Raw genomic sequence first — 19,959 nt, forward strand, 5'->3', positions numbered from 1 at the left:
GCTCGATAAAATGCAAGTCGACACAACTGCCATGATAAAAAATTTCCTTTCGGAGACAAGCCCGATTCTTAAACAATAAGTGCCGAAAGAAGAAGAACAAATAAAATCCCTGGAAATAAAGACCCTGTAAACATGTTTTCCAACATCCGATAAGTTTTAACCGATGACAAAAGAGGAAGAAGTAAGCAGGAAAAAATCAAATTATACGGTGTATAAGATGAATCCAAAACGAGCGAAAGGGGTCAGGTGTGTGCCGTGAAAGCCAAAATATGAGATGAAACTTGTCTTTCACGTCCAAAATAGTCGGTGAACGCATCCAAAACCTATAAAACCTTGGAGAACATAATATATACAATGCCATGGGCTCTAGGAAACACAGGATTTTGGGTAATGGACAAGCAGATTGGCCAGGGAAAGGTCTGTAAGAACTATTACTGACCCAGGATAACAAGATCAAACGATCTTCTATCCCACAATGGGCCCTCACAAAGTAAAATGGGAAGTGGTCGAAATCTAGAGGTGCCATACATATAAAAGCATTGTTTAACGAACCCTCGCCAACACTATCTAACTACCACAGATGGTAAAACTTGATCATGGCTTAAGGCTCTATATCGGGCACTATTATCTGAGAAAACACCTCCAAAACTTGCGAAAATATAACCTAACAATACACATAACACATAGGACACAAACGGATTTAGGGTAATGATCAAGCATACAAACTGGCCGGAGTATCTGTACCAACACTCAAGCCCAGAACCTGCAATTGAGATAATGAGATCAAACAGACTATCTCTATAGGTCCGGACAAAGGATTATATAGGGCCATGAACATGACACTGACATCTGGGAAAAAACTTACAGAAAATGGGTCTATTGTCAATGACTCCATTTCTTAGTTATGGAATTAGCAGGAAGAATAAGAATCTTCGAATGCGAATCAACAACAGCAATGACAATCAATATATGACCTCCTCTTTCTATGAAGAAGTTTCAAGTCATTTTAACTGAACTAAGGAACTAGGACAGGTACAATAAGCCACATGGATTAGTACATTGGAGTTAGAACAACCTAAGTTGGGTATATATTTATATTATATTACATATTATAAAATATGTACGAATTTAATTCTTACAGTTGAAATTGTAGAGGTTTGTGAATTATTCTAATCGAAACTTGTAATGTGGGTCATTATGTCAGATTAATGAGGAAATGCAAGCGTAATCAATACTGGTATGTTGGCAATTTTCAAAATTTGTTTTTTGTGAAATGAATTGCCTAAATTGTTTTACGTCACGTATCATCCGGAATTGTATGTTCTCTTTTTGGAGAATTTAACTAAAAGAAGAATCCTTTCTTACAATTGTGCAAAATACTCCTCATTGTGTCCTCCATAGGCACAACCGGCAGAGAAATAAAGTCATTTCCATTATTGACGATCAACTCCTGTCCTTTCACACGAAAGACAAGAATTAGGCAATACCGTTGCAATTTTAGACACAAATCGTGACCGGCCCAAGTTACGATGCCCTTCCGTTCACGTCACACCAAATCTGTCCTCTCCAATCAACCGGACCTAGTCACCTGATTGTTGACACTTTCAAACAAGTTTTTATAGCAATGCCGAAGAACTTCTAACTTTAGTCATCTGGGTAGAAGATGTTTTGATATAGAAAAGGAAAAAAAACAATACATGTAGAATCTTACCTATTTCACAACACGCTATCTCCTCTGAAACTAGGCAAGTTCACATCCATTTTCTGCAACAAAGAAAAGGGTAAATTAAAAAAACATTAATAGCACAAAAGAAATACTTGGTTAGGTATGGTTAGGGATGTAAGTATATAATTCTTCCATTTTTTATTCAGTTATTTGCTTATAAGCTGTTTAATGAACCTAGTCTAAACAAAAATATTCCAAAAAATACTTTAAATACCAATAATTATGGAAAATAGCAAATAGGAGTAAATCTCTCAGTTCTGAATTTTTTTATATCTGCAAATTTATATACTTATTTCATTTTTTATTAACTTGTTTATTAAGCCCAGTCCAAACAAAAATTTCCCCCAAAAACATAAAATACCGAAAATTTTGGAAAATAGCAAATAGGAGTAAATCTCTCAGTTCTGAATTTTTTTATATCTCCAAATTTATATACTTATTTCATTTTTTATTTAACTCTTTTTTTTATAAGTTGTTTATTACGCCCAGTCTAAACAAACATTTCCTAAAAATTATATTAAATGCCAATAATTATGGAAATAGCACACAGAAGTAAATAAATTTCTCAGTTCTGAATTTTTTATATCTGCAAATTTCTATAGTTAATTGATTTTTTATTCAATTCTTTTTTATAACCTGTTTATTAAGCACAGTTCAAACAAAAATTTCCTAAAAAATATATAACATATCAATAATTATGAAAAATTGCAAATATTCAATCTCTCAGTTCTGGATCTTTTAAATATGCAAATTTCTTTAGTCATTCCATTTTTGTTTTTCAATTATTTTTTTTTATAAACTGTTTATTTGGTCGTGTCTTAACAATAAACAGAGTCTAGTTAGGGTACAAAAATCTTTTTTTTTTGTTCGGCACCAGGCGTTGATTTTTCACTTGATTTTCTTTTTGACATTCGACTTAGTGAAGTTGTTATAGTAAATCATAGCATACACAAAATTGTTATAGAAAATGTCCGTTTTTTGGACTTTGTGGAAAATCTCTGTGAGGTAGGTTGAGTGTGCTACAGCTGGAAGCGAATCCCTCCTGCTCCTCCAAAAATACAATCACAGGTGTGAAGCCCGGTGACTTCCGCAAGCTGTGGAGTGACGGCTGCTGAACCCCATAATCACCACACGGATTAGCTTGACATAAGGTTGCAATCCTTAAATAGCAGCAGGGGTTCAAACTCTGTCATGTTTTTCGTATCGTAATATTAAATCAGAAAGTCCGATTTCGTGTTCTTGGGTGGATTCAGAACATATTCCGACCTCGAGAAGCCATACGACCTCGTTTGAAGATAAACCGATCCGCGGAAATCGCGAACCTAACGAGCTGAGGTGTAATGCCTAAACCAGGGACTTCTGATCCATCAAGAACATGACTTTTAAAAAATTTACTTCATCTTTAATGAACACTGTAATTTTTCTTTTAATACTCTTTTGCAACGTCTCAATCAAGAGTTCAATTATTAAGAAACCTTACTCAGAAAAGATACGATTTATCTTTACGTTGACATTCAAATAGTAATTGTCCCCGGTAAAATATCACGGGCTAATTAAGGGCATTCTCGCCAAATCCCGACGTGAAATGATTAAAAAAGGAAAACATTTAATTGAATCCGTTTTGTTAAATATTAATATATTTTACTGATTAATGACTTACAACTTGCGTGCACATCCGTTCTACTTTCGATCACCGCAACGGACCTGGCTTTTTCTGAATTGATAGAACTGTTTTCACGAGTTTAATCCACCGACGATAATTTTTTCGGTCCACCTCACAACCCTCAGTCCTTTGCGCCTCCTTTTCTTCAATCCGGCCAATTTGTCTATTCTACCGACAATAGATAGAGAAAAAAAAACGGCGAAACCGTTTCTTTCCGATTGATGATCCCAGAAATTGAATTGTGATTTTTTCTTGCTGACAACGAAATCCTTTTCGAAGATATCTTATACCATTAAAAAAAACGTTAACGAAAATTTCAGCTTGGACTGCTATCTTTTTGCAGAATAAGACGTCGAGCGCTTTCATAACTTGAAATTCAAGCCCAAGTATAAATAGGATTGGGCCATTTATGCTGATAGTGTCAATTCGTCTCTAGGCCTTGCATACGTGTCTATCTATTTACCACGTTGTCAAAAATGCAAAAGAAAGCCCTTGGGTATGAAAACAGGATTAAATTATCTTACTTTCCACCAGTTTGTTGACGCAATCAACAGCATTGTAACCAACTCAACAGTTACTCAAACAATTGCTAGTATAAATTGCACCTAGAATAGAGAAAGAGATTTTCGTAATTTGATGTCTTCTACAACACGGTAAAATTCGCAAAAAACGGAAGAATTGACTTCCATATATCCGTGACGTTGTAAGTGAACTTTTCTATCAGCAATAGAACTCATTATTAAAGTATACCATGGTCTTTCAAGCCAAAATACATGCTTAAATCTTAAACGAGGTCACACTGACAAAAAAATATCCTCATGATATCTGACCAAGCTACCTTAAAATCATTGGAATGTCAAAATGGTCGAAGCCTCCAAAACCTAAAAAAACATATTGAACGGAACTGCAACATCCAAATTATAGGTACTGAGTCTGTAACCATTATAATAGTTTAAACATAGGATCCTTCTAGAATGGGTCCACGCTATACAAGAGGAGAAATAGACGAACATGGTTCATAGAACCCTCGCCAAAACTGAAAATCTGCTACAATTGAGAGCACTACACCAATCACTGTCATCTGAAAATAAACAGCCATAAGCTTGATAAATCTGACATAACAATATCATAGGTGCCAGGGCAGAAAGGATTTTTCATAAAGGAGCAGATCAACGGAGGATCTGTAATGATAAAATATGGGCCCAGAACCTATCACACGGATAACAAGTTGGAACAGAATCTACGGCTACAGCTGAAGTGATACACCTCTATACCGATCACATCATCTGAGAAAACACCTCCAAAATCATGGCAAATATAAACTCACAATGTCGTGAGTGCCAGGGCATAAAAGTACTTTGGGTAATGCACAGACTGGCCAAAGGAAGACAGAAAGCCCAAACCTTTCAAACTTAGGATCCACTGCTACAGTTAGTAACACTTGATGAAGTGGTAGTGCAATATTGCTCTATTGGTAGGGCTCATTTGTTAAGAAAACACCAACAAAAATTATCTGTAGGTTATGCAATAAGGAGGAAGAATCTGCCTCCCATATTATTACTATATTGCTATAACCAAGGGTTCAATGATGACCCGGGGAATCGAAACAAGGTTAGTCAATGACATTCACCTTCTGGAAATAAGATGCAAGTATGTAAGCAAAACTAGCGCACACATTGATACAGCTAAACAGGATAGAACTGTCTGGAATGTGGACTTGGAATGGAACAAAATAGAACTGTCCGATGTAAAAGAATTGCACAATGACCTTAAAAGAAAGATCGAGTCGATTGAACTGAACAAAGTAATTAGGAAATTTATAAGCCAAAGAGCGTCCGTGAATTTTAAAAACAACAAGGATTTATGAAATTGGAGAAAAAGAATAGAGCAGAAGTATACGGTTATATTTTAGAAAACGTAAACAAAAATATTTTGGTTTTTGTTGAATTTTTGGCTGGTGATGCTATATGCCTATAATTACGGAAGAATGCTTCCAATTGTTTTGTTTTTCTGTCGTCTACCCGAATAATGTAGAATAAATAAAGAAAACAGATAAGCAAATCTTTCGTTTGTTTAGCACTTGTGCAGATTTATTTAAACAACAAATAACGTGAATAGTCAAATAGTCCCTGAGTTGTTTTGTACGTGAAGAGATTTCTGTTCGAAGTGAGTAAAAAGTACTTCTTTTCCACGATATTTGTGGTTTCTAGGGTTTAAATTGCGGCAAAGTAGCAAGTCGAAGAAGATAAGGCAGGTTTTTGCACGGTTCAGAGGAAAAATTCTTGACTTTGAATAAAAACACTAGAAATTACTCTAAATTTACAAGTGCAGTGATTTCATTCGATGATCAACCGATTCATACAGATCATGGCAATTTATGCTGTGACGAATATATAATGAAACTAAGAAAATTCCTCCATTATATTGTAAGAGGGGTTCAGAAAAATTAATGCAAATTATAAATTAATCAGAGAATACCGCTTGACCTTTGGTCATTTTCACACGCAATTACCACTTGATTAATTGTTTCATGAAAGATAACTGGGTAATGAGGACTCATATGACTACTTACAGTTGAGAAATATGGTGGGTTATTTTGCAACCAGTCCGCAAAATATTGCAACTCGGTTTTAACTGGGGGCAAACAGTCGAAAGATACATGGTAAAGTTATACAAGACAATGTTTTATAGACGTTATTAAATGAGTAGGTACAATGCCAATATTGTGCATAACTTTAAGGGGATCGAAGATTTAATGAAACTTTTTATGGTGATACTATATCGGAATAAAATAAGACATGTGTCCTAATCATAATGTTCTTTCCAATAGGATCTAGGAGACGTTATTTTCTTCAAAAATTTAAGTAATTTTTTTTTAATTGTAGTTTTATAATAAGGTACGTTAAGAAAATAATAAGCAACATCGTATTAAATTAGAGTAGATGAACGAAAAGTTACAAAATCCAATAGATGCTTTTAGTAAAGTAGACCAAAAAAAAAAAAAAAAAAACGTTTGAACAAAGCGATTCGGATTCGTTTTAAGCCCCCTTGAAAACATTTAGAAACTAACTTTTATATCAATGAAAAATGTACATGGATCAACCTTTTTTAACTCTCCAAAATCCGGTGTTCCGGACTTAAAAATTCATAACTCCTCTGGACTTTATCCAAATTCAACATTATTACAACCGTCGAAAAGCTGGATTTCTCTTATCTTATTGTAGATTCTGTCAATAATATTTGTATTTTACGTTAATATAAGTAAGAAAAATGAGGAAGACATGCACACAAAACTCTCAAACGTTTTATTTTATATCTCCGGTTCTAATTTATTTCGGGGACTAAGTTCACCTTTAAATTAAGTTTATATGATTCGTCGGTAAAGTTTCATTTAGATCAGTAGGATCGTTTCAATGTTATCGTCATTTCTGCCATTTTCGCATCAAAATCGGAGAAAATTGGAAGGTGAAAAATTTGAGAGCGAAAAAATATTTTTTTATTTTACCAAACATTTGTATTCAGAGGTTTTTGAGTTACAAAAAACGAATAACGACTTTGTTTCTACGTAAAAAAATATTTTAACCTACTTTCCTCCTGCACGTCACTATGTCAAATTTATATTTGGCAGTTAGCCTATAATGGGTATAGTAGACATTTAAATACTTAATTTTTGACAGAAAAACAGCTAATTATACCGTCCTACTAATAATTTTCTAATCATATAAAAAATACAAGTATACTGTTAAATACAAACGTAAATACATGCACAACAAAGGCAGAAAACTACATTAAAAGAAAGTATTTCATTTTTCCCGGCTCCTAGGGCCAATTGGCGGCAAAAAAAGCTTTGACATAAAATAATTTTTTCGACCTAGTATCATTAAAAAAAGTTTCATTGAAATCCCTGGCCTCAGTACGATTGTCAGTATTCACACTGCACGTTGATTAAATTCATTAAAGTGAAAATAAGTATGCGAGAATTTTCTCCTAAAAACCTCAACATAAAACATTTTATATTTAAATGCGCTAATAAAAGAAGAGTTGTCAGTAATTTTGGGCAAAATCGATCGTAAATGTACAGGAGGCGGACAAGAGATTCTTTAAAATTACATTCCGTTAGTGTATTTTTTATCTTTTATTAACCAAATCGAACATGTTTTGAGACGATTTATCGTTCTTTATCTTGGACTTGTAAATTTTTGTTTAGGTTGGGCTAATGTTCGTAATCTAACTCACAAATAATCAATAAAAAAAATAGTTTTTTTTCCCTATGTTATCTTACATAACAAATTGAGAGGACGTTAATAATTCAATTTTACAACTGCGGTTTATCTAATCTGTTATGCAAGTCGTTTAAATAACGGCATTTCTCGCAGAGATATTGCGGAAAAAAATCTTTCTTTCCAGCCAATTCTATTCAAATTGAACAACAAGCGATTTGCACTAGGACAAATTAGTCTTCTTTTTTTTTTTTACTTTCAACCGGCCGAAAAAAGGAGAGGTTGGCAAACCGATAATAGAAGACTCAAAGCCCATGTGCTTCTTTCAAGACAAATTCTATGCAGACAGGTAGGTGCACTTAATTCAATCTGAGAAACATAAAATCACAGCTATCACGTAATCCAACCAGAGCATTGAACTCGTTCATCATCTGATGGTTCTGAACAGCAAGGACCTGATGAAATAATTTAAAGAGGCCAGGACTCCAGATGAAAAGATTCTCTCAATTCTCTTATGATCTTCATGCAAAATTAAAAAGAAATAAACTACTGAATCGTAGGAAACATTGTCAGAACTGTAGCAGGTTTCCTGGAGTCACACTCAAAGGACATCATACGAAGATCTGGAGGGTGTTTTTCGCAAAAAGGAAGAAGACCATGTGGCGGTTTCTACTCGTGGGAAAATTTTTAAAGAATTGAAGGAAGACATAGGTACGTTGTAAGCGACCTTTTTGAAAAGGTGTATAAAACATGAAAATTTAGAGGTTAGGCCCTCATAAAAAATATCACAAGACCCAGAAATGATTATAAATTGAATCTTTGACGATCAATATTAATTTTTTGGGGATGCTAACCTGACCTCATAACAAAAAAAAGTCAATTTAACCACGTATATATAACGATTGTTCACAAAAATTGACCACTTTGAGGATCAACTTTTACTTTTTGGGAGACGAACGAGATCCCCCCCCAAAAAAATTGACAATTTAATCATATATACATAACAAATTTCGACAAAAGATATAAGAAAAATGAAAAAATAGAGGTTATGCCCTAATAAAAAAAAATATCACAAGGCCTAGAAATCATTATAAATAATCCATTTTGAAGCTCATTAATTAAATTTTGTGGACTTTAAAAAGACCCTAAAAAATATGACAATTTAACCACAAATAAATAACGAAATTTTTACAAGAGCTGTATGAAAGATGCAAATTTAGAGGTTAGGCCCTCATAAAAAATATCACGAGACCTAAAAATTATTGTAATTAAACTACATAAAGGCTCAATATTAAATTTTTTAGGGTCAAGTATTACAATTCATCTTTATTATGCCGCTTAAATGACACAAGTTTAAAATAACTCTCTTAATCAAACAATGAAGCTTGTCATTCAACACCTGTTGTGTTTTGTAAAGTCATCAAATACTTGTTAATTTTGAATCGGAAACTTTCTCCATTATGAGAAAGTTATAAACTAAACAGTAGGCATTTAACTTTTTACTTAACAGTTGAAATATTTGTCATTGATGAAAGTTTTAAGGGAGTATTCGAAAAAAATAATATTGTAAGAAGGTGAAGCTACGAGTAAAAACGGTTTCAGATGACTCAGGCTGATATTTTAATGAAGGGTAATGAGAGAGACGTTGATGCCCAATCTGAGAGCACGTCGGCCAAGTAAGGGTGGTGGCCCAATTGAATTAAGCATATCAGGCAAGACGATAAAATACGGCTGTCACATCCAAACAAGGGATCGAAAATAGCGCCTAGTAAGATTAAATAACTCTAAACTAAAATAGAGGAAGAAGAGTGAGGTTTTTGATATGAGGAAAATCAACTAAGTCGAGATTATAAGCGATCGGTTTAAAAAAGATAACAGTATGCTTATCTGTTAGCGTAGACAACTAGGTTTTTTATGTCTAAACAGGTCTTTCAATAAAACATCAACGTTTAATCACTTTAAGAATCTCAAAAATAACAAAAAATTATCAATATGTAGACAAGCTAATAAAACTTCAGAAAGGTAACAACAGATAACTAACGAATTTGAAAATACCAGTATCAGAAATGACAATTGAGAAGTTAAGCCTTCAGACGTTGACTTAATCCCAAAATCAAGTTCCACAATTTAACCACAGATAAAGATTTTCGATAATAGATGTATGAAAGATGACAGTTTAGAAGTTAGACCTTGACAAAAAAAAATATATATATACCACAAAACCTAGACATCATTATAAATGAACCAAATTGAAGCCCAATATTAAATTTTTGGAAGTTGATGCGACGCCAAAATAAAACTTGACAATTTAACCATAGATAAATCACATCATATCAATTTAATGTTCAATATTAAATATTTTAGGAATTGGGCGTGAGCCCAAACAAAACGTGAGAATTTATTTAACCACAGATAAAAAACGCATTTTGGTAATAGCCATAAGAAAGATGACAGTTTAGAGGTTAGGCCCTCTCAAAAAATATCACAAGACCTAGAAATTATTATAAATAAACATTAAGGCTCAATATTAAATTTTGGGGGGACTTTGACATGACCCCAAAACAAAATTTAACAACTTAAATACAGGTAAATTACGATTTTCAACAATAATTGTATGAAATATGACAACTTACAGGTAAACCTTTTCACAAGAATTTTAACAGGACTGTGGACTAACTGCAGAAATACACCAGTGGCTTGATATTAGAAAATCTGCAGTTGAAACAATCCATAAAAACAAAAACTTTTCAAGTTAACCACAGGTGATGATTTTCACGAATTGTGTATGAAATAGAACAATTTAAAGGTTAAGCCATCACAAAATGTATCACATGACCTACGCATAACTTTAGTTTCATTATTCAATATCAATCGAATCGTAAGAAAATATATCAGCCCTCCCAAAACCTGCCTAAGGTTTGTTCCAAAAAATAGTCGAGAGTACATGGATCAGGAACGATTTTCACTAACCATTGCATAATAGTTGAAAAATTTAGTGTTAAGTACGACGACCAAATATTATTGGACACCGAAATAACCGTGGAGAAGTTGAAAGCTATTGCCGCACTAAGGAAATCGATTTTTTTCCTATTGGTTTGTCTACAATTTGATGGAGAAAACGGCAAAAATAGGCGTACCAGGAAGATCCTAATTATGATGTCATAACTGTACCAAATAGGCAGTGAAACTTATTAATTATTTCGAGCCGTAAACATTTGAAAAATGTTGCGTAATTAACTCAAAACAGTGACGCCAAGTTTCTTCAAAACTGGTACAATAATTAATACTGTAATGCAAATATGAGGATGTATTACACACAAAAAATTCTACATACCGTCCAAAATTAATGAGATGGTTAAAAGGAAAACGAAAATTATTCATTTGTAAATATTTTCATTAATCGGGACCCAAAACGATGGGAACAAAAGAACTCGACCGGAGGTAAGAATATAGCCGGTTTGTGACGAAATCCTAATCAAACATTGGTGACTCGTAACATTTGAAAAGCTGAATTGAACTGACAAAATTTACTTCCTGATCGGTGATATTGAGAGGGAGAAAAAATTTTGTAAATTATTATTACATGATTTAACCAGAGATACTGAGCATTTTCGGGCGTGAACGCTTAACAGTCATTGGCCGGAGGGGTATCAAATTAATCTCTTGTTTTAACGTTTTCACAAATCGTTAACTAAGGGAATAAAGATAAAATGCATTCGACACGATAAAACTTATACAATACTTCCTACAACTTTAAGAAATCACCTTTTTTAAATTGAACTCTTGTAAAAAAATATATATTTTCCTACACATTGAAGTCATAAAAGGACATAAATATCACTATCATTTGGACGATCTTAGTAAAACGATCATCGTTGATTGTCAGAGACTCGATTTCATTGTCATAAAAAAAGGGCCACACTCGGCCTACGTTGAGCCCAAGAGATTTAACGTGGGACCACACGTGGAAAAAAATTTAATAGCAAAGCCGATTTATTTGGACTGAAGATACGAGACAAAACTAACGGTTGAACGCATACCCAGATCCCAACTTGCATCACATGAGCCAAAACGGAAAAGTAAAATTCAATCAAAAAGAAATCCACGTTCACATAATTAAAAGTGATAGACAATGGATTAACCACAAACAGACCTTAACAAAACCACAACTGATCCTTAACTTTATATCGTCTAAGGCCACGATAAATTCCACATATACTTTCGGCAATAGTCAATAAATATAGTCATTCAAAAAAAAAAATGTAGATCATTTTACCCCAGTAGAATATGTTATAAAGAATATACATAAAAAAATATTCGATTTTTACTTCAATGGACCGGCAGCCGGATCTTTGACGTTAATAAAAAATTCAGTTCATCCGTCTGGAATTGCTCAAGAGGCACTAGTGTTCTATTTCTGCCAAAACGGGCTAAAAATATATCATCGAATTGGCAGACTTTTTTAAATTTTGGAAACCCTTATATGGCAATTTTTGAAATTGATTTTGAATATTTGTTTTTGAATAGCCTCGTCGTCCTGGGAATGTGTATGTAACGACGAGGCATTTAAATTTTTTCCTAAAAAATCATTAAGTTACATTTTGATTGCACCATGATAAGTTAAAAAAGACAGTACAAATATGATTTCCATACGGTAAATTTTCCCCAAAGCTCTTCTGTTTAATTACAATTTAACCAGAGAACAAATTTCGACTTAAGATATGTTTAAATCGACAGTTTTAGGTTAGGCCTTCATAAGAAATATCACTAGAACTAGAAATCGTTAAAAAAAAAAACACTGTGAAACTCATTATTATTTTTTGGGAAGCTGGAAACACTGATGTGACCCAAAAACAAAACTTCAAAATTTAGCCTCAAATAAATAACGAATTTCTACAAGAGGTGTATGAAGATAAACATTTGGAGATTAGTACCTCATAAAAAATATTACAAGACCTAGAAATCATTATAAATTAAATAAATCAAGGCCCAATAATAAATTTTGTGGACGTTGACGACCTCAAACAAAACGCAACAATTTAACCACAGATAAATAACGAATTTCGACAATATGTGTGAAAAATGACAGTTTAGAGGTTAGCTTCATAAGAAATATCACGAGAGCTAGAAATTATTATAAATCAACCAAATTGAAGCCCAATATTACATTTTTGGAAGTTGATGCGACGCCTAAACAAAACGTGACAATTTAACCAAACGTAAATCACGATTTTCAACAAAAAAATGTGTGAAAGATGTCAGTTTGGAGGTTAGGCCTTCATAACAAATATGAAAAATACTAAATTTTATCAGCTTCTATTACATATATAAATACTCAATTAATTATACACAATTTTTTTCGAAATGAAAAATTGTGTATAATTAATTGAGTATTTAAATATGAAAAACAGAAACAATCATAAATAAACCATATTAAGGCTTAATATAAATGAATACATATTTTATATTTTATTCTCATCGTCCTCACAACTTGTGTGTTTTATGACGACGCTTTTCTACCTTTTTCCATATAATCAGAAGTTACATTTTGATTGCAGCATGAAAAGCAAAAAGTAATATGACTAAGATTTCCAGGTGGTACAATTTTTCAAAAGCTCTTCAAGATGTCTAGAAAAAAATGAAATATATACGCACAAATATCTTCGCTTGTTACAACAACCCCTTCGCAAGGGTCTATTTTGAAGATAGTTATAGATTTTGAAGGTGTGTAGTAAAAATGTCAAACTTTGTTTTGTTATCTACAGAAAAGGGCCCCATCAACCTGTTAGGTCCCAGGTCAAATCTAATCAATTCTTACTGTCAAAAAGGAGGAGGAAGAGGGGGAAAAAGCAGTTGTAGATATGTCTAAAACACCTTTTGTCCACAATCTCTGTATTACAAAATTGGTAAACATGCCATAAAGTCACACAGGAATGAAACGAATAGAGATAATTTTTTTGATTTTGTTTTTAATAAGGAAATACCAATAAAAGGAGTCAGAATTTCTTCGGACCCGACGTGCATATATTATGAGAAACGCCGATTCGAAAACTTACGACACCGACAATCAGAGAGTTGCAAGGGCCCCAAAACTGACCGGTAGGGTAACACGGTATTTTAGACCGGACGCGTTCGGCAACATCAGTGAAAGTTTCTCCAATTCACCCACTCCCAAATCGGCCAAACAATGAGCCCTTTGGCGCAAATCATGCGGGTTCAGGGGCGTGACCACCGTCGACTTTTCTGAGCCGTAAGTCTAAAGAGCGGTCACGTTTCTCGGCCGAAACCTGCTGGAAACAACAGAACCGCAGGACGATGGAGAAAAAATATATGAAGATATGTCAACCCAGACAGGTAACTCTGGTCGTTTCTCAACTTCGTGTTCATCGATTCTGGTTAGACGCTGACTCTTGACAACACGATCTTCTGCTAACGTCGCCAACTCTACCAGGCAAGCAGTCATAAAATGGGTAAAAAAGAAAAGACTTCTCCTGATCTGCTGATTCGTTTTTTTTTTCTTTCCAAAAGTCACTTCAACATTACTGAATGCATTTAATCTGTTTATCTCTGAGAGAGACGAGTTCAACTAAAAGTCAACGTACGCTCCGACTAATTTTGTTTATTTGTACTTTTTATAATATATAATAAAAACTAAACTTTAATTTTATTATATTTTTTTAATATTTTAAAGAAAGACACTAAAACGAAGACATCAAATTTTAGATCTGGTCATACTTGTTCAAAATTTTTGAAAAAAGATTATGTATTTCAATGTTTTCTATCAACCATAGTATCTTAATAACCAAGCCAAAAATTAAATTTCAGCTCTACTTCATATCTGAGTAGTTGTTTACATGTTGGCAATTTCAACTCCAAAAGGTAACTAAATTTAAGATAGAAAGAAAAACTAATCATGAAACAAAACAGTAAAAAATGGAATCCGGCCCGGAGGCCCAAAAATATTGAGGAGAGTGGCGGGACACTTCTGACGAGCAAACCTACGATTTCCTTTATTTTCGTACCTTTTTAGGTCGCAATCTCTACAAAGTTGCTAGTTTTAGGTTTTCTGGTGATAAAAAAGCTATATTGTTCCTAGACCAACGTTTGGAACTTTATACACAGATACAGTAAAAAGTCTTATTTTTATTAGTAATATATGTAAGTACGACCAAATAAATATATATTCTATTCTATTTTTCACCGGATGTATTCCCAGACCGCCTAGAAATTCTTCATGAGGCATTTTTTTATGTGCTAAGGCTGTTGTTGTTCTTGACACTCGACGACAAAGATTTTTGGGAAGCCGTTCTACAAATTAATTTTAATTCTTTTTAAGGGTGTTGTTGTTCACTTGCGAGTCGTTGATCGAAAATTGGGTCAATCTTTTGTGAAGATAATAACCCCGTGCGATCGTCGGTTTCGTCTAGGGTGGGGAACTACTTATTCGACTTGTTCTTCTTCTTTTCTTTTTCGTTTTGTTTCTTCCACACTCAGGCCGATCCGAGCCCACCACAGTTCAACCGTCATCTACGACTTCCGGCCGGAGGCGCTCCCTGAGTTTTTCACCGAGGATTCATCACCAGAACGAAATTTTGTGGACCAAGGAGCACTTTTTTCTCCGGAAAAACGCCATTTACAATTATATGCCTTTTTCATGGCCCACTTCCGTGCCTTTTTCCCACTTACAATACAACAAAAGAAAGTATTTTCGTTTTTCCTATTTAAACCCGGCTCGATTTTAAAAGAAGAGCGGATCTAAATCGAAGACTCGACGACTAAAACACGAATTTTTATTCGGTCCAACGCTATTTTACCCTTGACTACTTTTTTGGGCGTGAGATCACAGTTAACCAGTTTCATCCACGACCGGATTAAAATTCAAATTAATAAATTTTGTCTTTTAAGAACTAGAAACAATAGTTAAGACAGGCCAAAACGGTCGGACATTAACAAACTTGTGGTGACACCGTTTAGTTAAAGTGGCATGTATAGACTTTCACGTAGGCAATGTTGACTTAATTATCAAAAAGGTGCAAAATAAAATTAAAAAAGGATTTGGCAAATGATACATCTGAATCATTATCAGGAAGAATAATAATCCAATTATAATTCCACCTATCTTTCAGATAAGCAGTTTTGGAAATTCAGCATAGCATAAATTGGGCTCAGACCTTATAATATATGGTTAGTCGTATTTTCCAGGTTGACCTTTCTTTATTTACCTTCAATTTGGAGGAATTTATGATCTATAAATCGAAACTAAGTTCCTATTGTTTAGAATGAATAGATATTAATAATTTCTTATCTCATGCTGAACCGCCGTAAGGGCACTTACTGGGTCCGTCTTTATTCGCGGGTTTGTTGAATTAGTCAAACGCGTGTCGGCATTGCGCCATCTTCAGTGAGGAACTGTCTGACCCTATGCCGGTTGAGCCTGGGTTCACCGATTTACAGGCCGAACACCCAAAGAAAAAATGTTATCGATTATTATTATTATATTATATAATATTACCACTGGGTTATAAAGAGTTATCGGGTTGTCCAAACACAAAGTAAAAAATTGCTGAATATGTAAACGAGTCAAAAACATTTCGGACCGTTCTAAAAGAAAAACCGAGGCCTACCTTTTTATTAAATTGAGATTTCACAATTAAAAATACAGGACATAAAACAGCTCAAGGTTTACCCAATCAATTCAGGATAGCAAACAAGTTAAGATTAAAAAAATAAATAAATAAAAAGGTGGAACGATTGGGCCCCGAGAGTACTGGCCTGTGCTTCTCGACCGTGGTGGAGGGGTACGCATGTGAAAGAACCAGTTTAGACTTCACCCAACCACTTATCTGTCATCGCCAAGGAGGAGAACTCGGTTCAAAATACTAAATACAAACTACTCGTTTGCTAAATGTTTTCCGCCGATTCACCAAGAGAGACGAGGTTGAACGGACTTATACAACGTTTCGGGGGGGGGGATATTTCTTTCTTTTACGGAGGGAGGTTAAAAGAATTAATTAATAAAGAGATCGATTGCTAATTAAAATTTAAAATAGGAGAGCAAAGAATGAACAATTATATTAGTTTTTGGACTTCCAAGGCAAAATCATCTAGAAAGAGGTGTTCATAAGACAAGTAGATTGGTAACCAATGTACCTAGTCGTTATGCACCGTGGGCAAGGAGATTCAAGTAGAATTTAAATAATACTCAATTACTAAATAAACCACACGTCTATTTAGAATACGTACTGCTAAATTCCCTTTTCAATAATGTATTTATTAACCAGAAGTATATTTTTACTTTTTATTACTGTAAGGCATAAATATTGGGGGGGGGGCAAAATAAAGCAACAATTTTAGTCCAAAATAACTAGGTTTTTGCTGACAGGATAAGACAAAGATCAAATCAAATCGAATCCCGTTATTTATTCAATATCTTGAAACGTTTTTTAGAGAAGTGGAGCCTCAGGAATCAAGACTACCAATAATGTTGATTCAGGGCTTCCAAATTAAATTCACCCTTTTGCAAATCAATTTTACCCTTTAGCAAAAGAAATCCCTATTTTTAATGAAGTACACGCTTTTACAAATGATTCACCCTTTTTCAAAGCAATGTCACCTTTTTGTAAATGAAATTCACCGCTTTGCAAATCAATTCTACTTTTTGCAAATGAAATTCACCCGTTTGCCGAACAAATTCCCCTTTTGAAGATAAAATTCTCCATTTACAGATCAAATTCACCTTTAGCAGATTAAATTCTCCTTTTACGGATCAAATTCACCTTTTGCAGATCAAATTCTACCTTCTGCAATATAAATTAACCTTTTGAAAATTGATTTCATTCTTTTGCAAGATAAATTAACCTTTTTGCTAATTAATTTCAACCTTGTGCACATTAAATTAAATTTTTCGCTAATCAAATCCACTCTCTTGTAAATTAAATTCACCCTTTTGCTTATGAAATTCATTTTTTCTAGCTAAATTTATGCTTTTGCGATTTTAATTCACCCTTTTGCAAATGAAATTCACCCTTATGCAAATCAAATTCACCTTTTGCAGATGAAATTACCTTCTGCGGATTAAATTCACCTTTTTCAAATCAATTTCACCCTTTTGTAAATCAAGTATTTCTACATCTATATTAAATTTTTAATTACTGACAAGTGAAATATTTACTGTTTTAAAGACCATGTATATAAAAAAAAATCGTTTACAAAACTCAAGTAAATAATAGGTTTTGAGATAATTTTTTTTTTAACAATACAAAGGTTTAACCAGATGCACACCCTAACAATTTATCGACTAAAATGAACAGTAACGGTTGTGATACTTATTGAGTAAAATACATAATGTTAGACACTGTATAAACAAAATAGACTAATATGGAGTCAACAATAATTTAATTCATAATGAGGTTAATAACAGCCTTCGGACAATGACGTTTTGAAGCAATAGTCGCCGGTTCGTTATTACTTTTTAAGCCTTTTCAGAGAAGTACAATAGCATTCATTGTACTATTTATGAAAGCCGGACAGCAACAGAACAGAGAGAGAGAGAGAGAGAGGAGAGAGGAGAGAGAGGAGAGAGAGAGGAGAGGAGAGGAGAGACAGAGAGAGGAGAGAGAGATGAGACAGAGAGAGGAGAGAGATGAGACAGAGAGAGGAGAGAGATGAGACAGAGAGAGGAGAGAGANGAGAGAGAGAGAGAGAGAGAGAGAGAGAGAGAGAGAGAGAGAGTGAGTGAGAGTGAGAGAGTGAGAAGCGTTTTGGTCAAATTATAAAACAATGAAGTCCCACTTTTTCCTGTTGGCCGGTGCCCGAGAGATCTGCGGTTTCGCTGTCCAGACTGTTAGAGCGGTACGGATGTAGCCAAGAGGAAGTGTTGAAAATTGGCAATCACACGGAAACTCACTAATTCGGCATAAAGTTGCGCAAGCCTCGGCTCACGGTTTGTTTCTCCTTTTTTACCAAGCATCTCTTTAGTGATGATAAAAATTTGTCGAACCTTTTCCGCAGATCGATGTTACGACGAGTCAAGCAGAATTAAATCTCGAACGTGACGGTGCTCTCCAGGTGTTCGGATGGCCTTATTTCACCTCTGTTGAATCGGAAATTCCGTTCAGTTGAACGTATTTTTTGTCTTACGCTCTGATTGTTAAAAAAACTCATTATATTATTTTCTTAAAGGGTCAGGTAATTGCAGGTCGAACGGGAATATGCAAACTGCCTCCCTTAAGAAATGTGATTTATGCACTGTTAATGTCGTATTCATATCCTCACCATCGTAGGCGTTCTCTCTTTTATACAGGGTGTCCCAGTTCCTTCTGACGAAACTCAGGGAATCGATTCTACTCTTCGTTTGGAGCAAAAAAATGCCCAGGAGAAAATTTTCGGAAAGTTCTTTATTTTGAAGATATTCGTCAATTTAGGTTTTTTCAACTTTTCACTACCTTACCGCATAAAACGCTTACAACTTCCAAAATGTTGAGGCTACAACAAATCCAATTACACCATTTGAAAGAACGCTAAATTTGCTGTAAGGTACTTCTATTTGCAATAATCTGAATGATATAAAATGTTAGCCAATAACAGTTGGAACATGTCAAAATTACACAATTTAAAATTTTGGTCGTGATTGGACGTTCTACTGAGGTTACAAAAAAATACGTACAACTTGTCAAATTTCACAAAAACTTTTTCATTTAATATGCTTTACGTTGATATATCCAGGTTTTTAAATAACGTTCTAGTAGAGTTGAAAAATAACAATTGAATGTTCGAAAACGTGAGCTAAGGTAAATTTGAAGGGGGATAGAAATAAATCAATTAGAACTCGCTTTGTAAAATAATATTAATATTATTATCTTTCAGTAACACACCCTACCTGATACATTCTGTGATGATTATTGTTTAGACTTCGATCCCATCCAGCATTTTTCATTGAACCGGTCAAACGTGTCATTTTTATTTTACAATAAAGCTCACGTTTTCGAACATTCAATTGTTATTTTTCAACTCTATTAGAACGTTATTTAAAAACCTGGATATATCAACGTAAAGCATATTAGATGAAAAGGTTTTTGTGCAATTTGACAAGTTGTAGGTATTTTTTTGTAACCTCAGTAGAACGTGCAATCATGACCAAAATTTTAAATTTTATAAGTTTGACATGTTCCAACTGATATTAGCTAACATTTTACATCATTCAGATTATTGCAAATAGAAGTATCTTACAGCAAATTTAGCGTTTTTTCAAATGGTGTAATTGGATTTGTTGTAGTCTCAACATTTTGGAAGTTGTAAGCGTTTTTATGTGGTAAGGTAGTGAAAAGTTGAAAAAACCTAAATTGACGAAT

General features: G+C 33.9%; 1 protein-coding gene across 2 annotated transcripts in view; it reads right to left on the bottom strand.

Annotated features, from left to right (window-relative positions):
- LOC106665363 (semaphorin-1A-like) overlaps positions 1-19,959 on the bottom strand; it is a 61,076-nt gene that overhangs the window by 27,577 nt on the left and 13,540 nt on the right. Inside the window, exons 1-2 of one of the 2 annotated variants that reach the window (XM_024226931.1) lie at positions 3,387-3,407; positions 1,712-1,764 (exon numbers count right to left, since the gene is read on the bottom strand). The gene's annotated coding sequence lies outside the window, so the exon portion shown is untranslated. Of the gene's footprint in view, positions 1-1,711; positions 1,765-3,386; positions 3,408-19,959 lie in introns of those variants that run through there. The other variant, XM_014391734.2, reaches the window with a different exon arrangement.

The sequence above is a fragment of the Cimex lectularius genome, unplaced genomic scaffold, assembly GCF_000648675.2.
Source record: "Cimex lectularius strain Harlan isolate CLEC.00 unplaced genomic scaffold, Clec_2.1 scaffold9, whole genome shotgun sequence".
In the NCBI taxonomy this organism is placed as follows: domain Eukaryota; kingdom Metazoa; phylum Arthropoda; class Insecta; order Hemiptera; family Cimicidae; genus Cimex; species Cimex lectularius.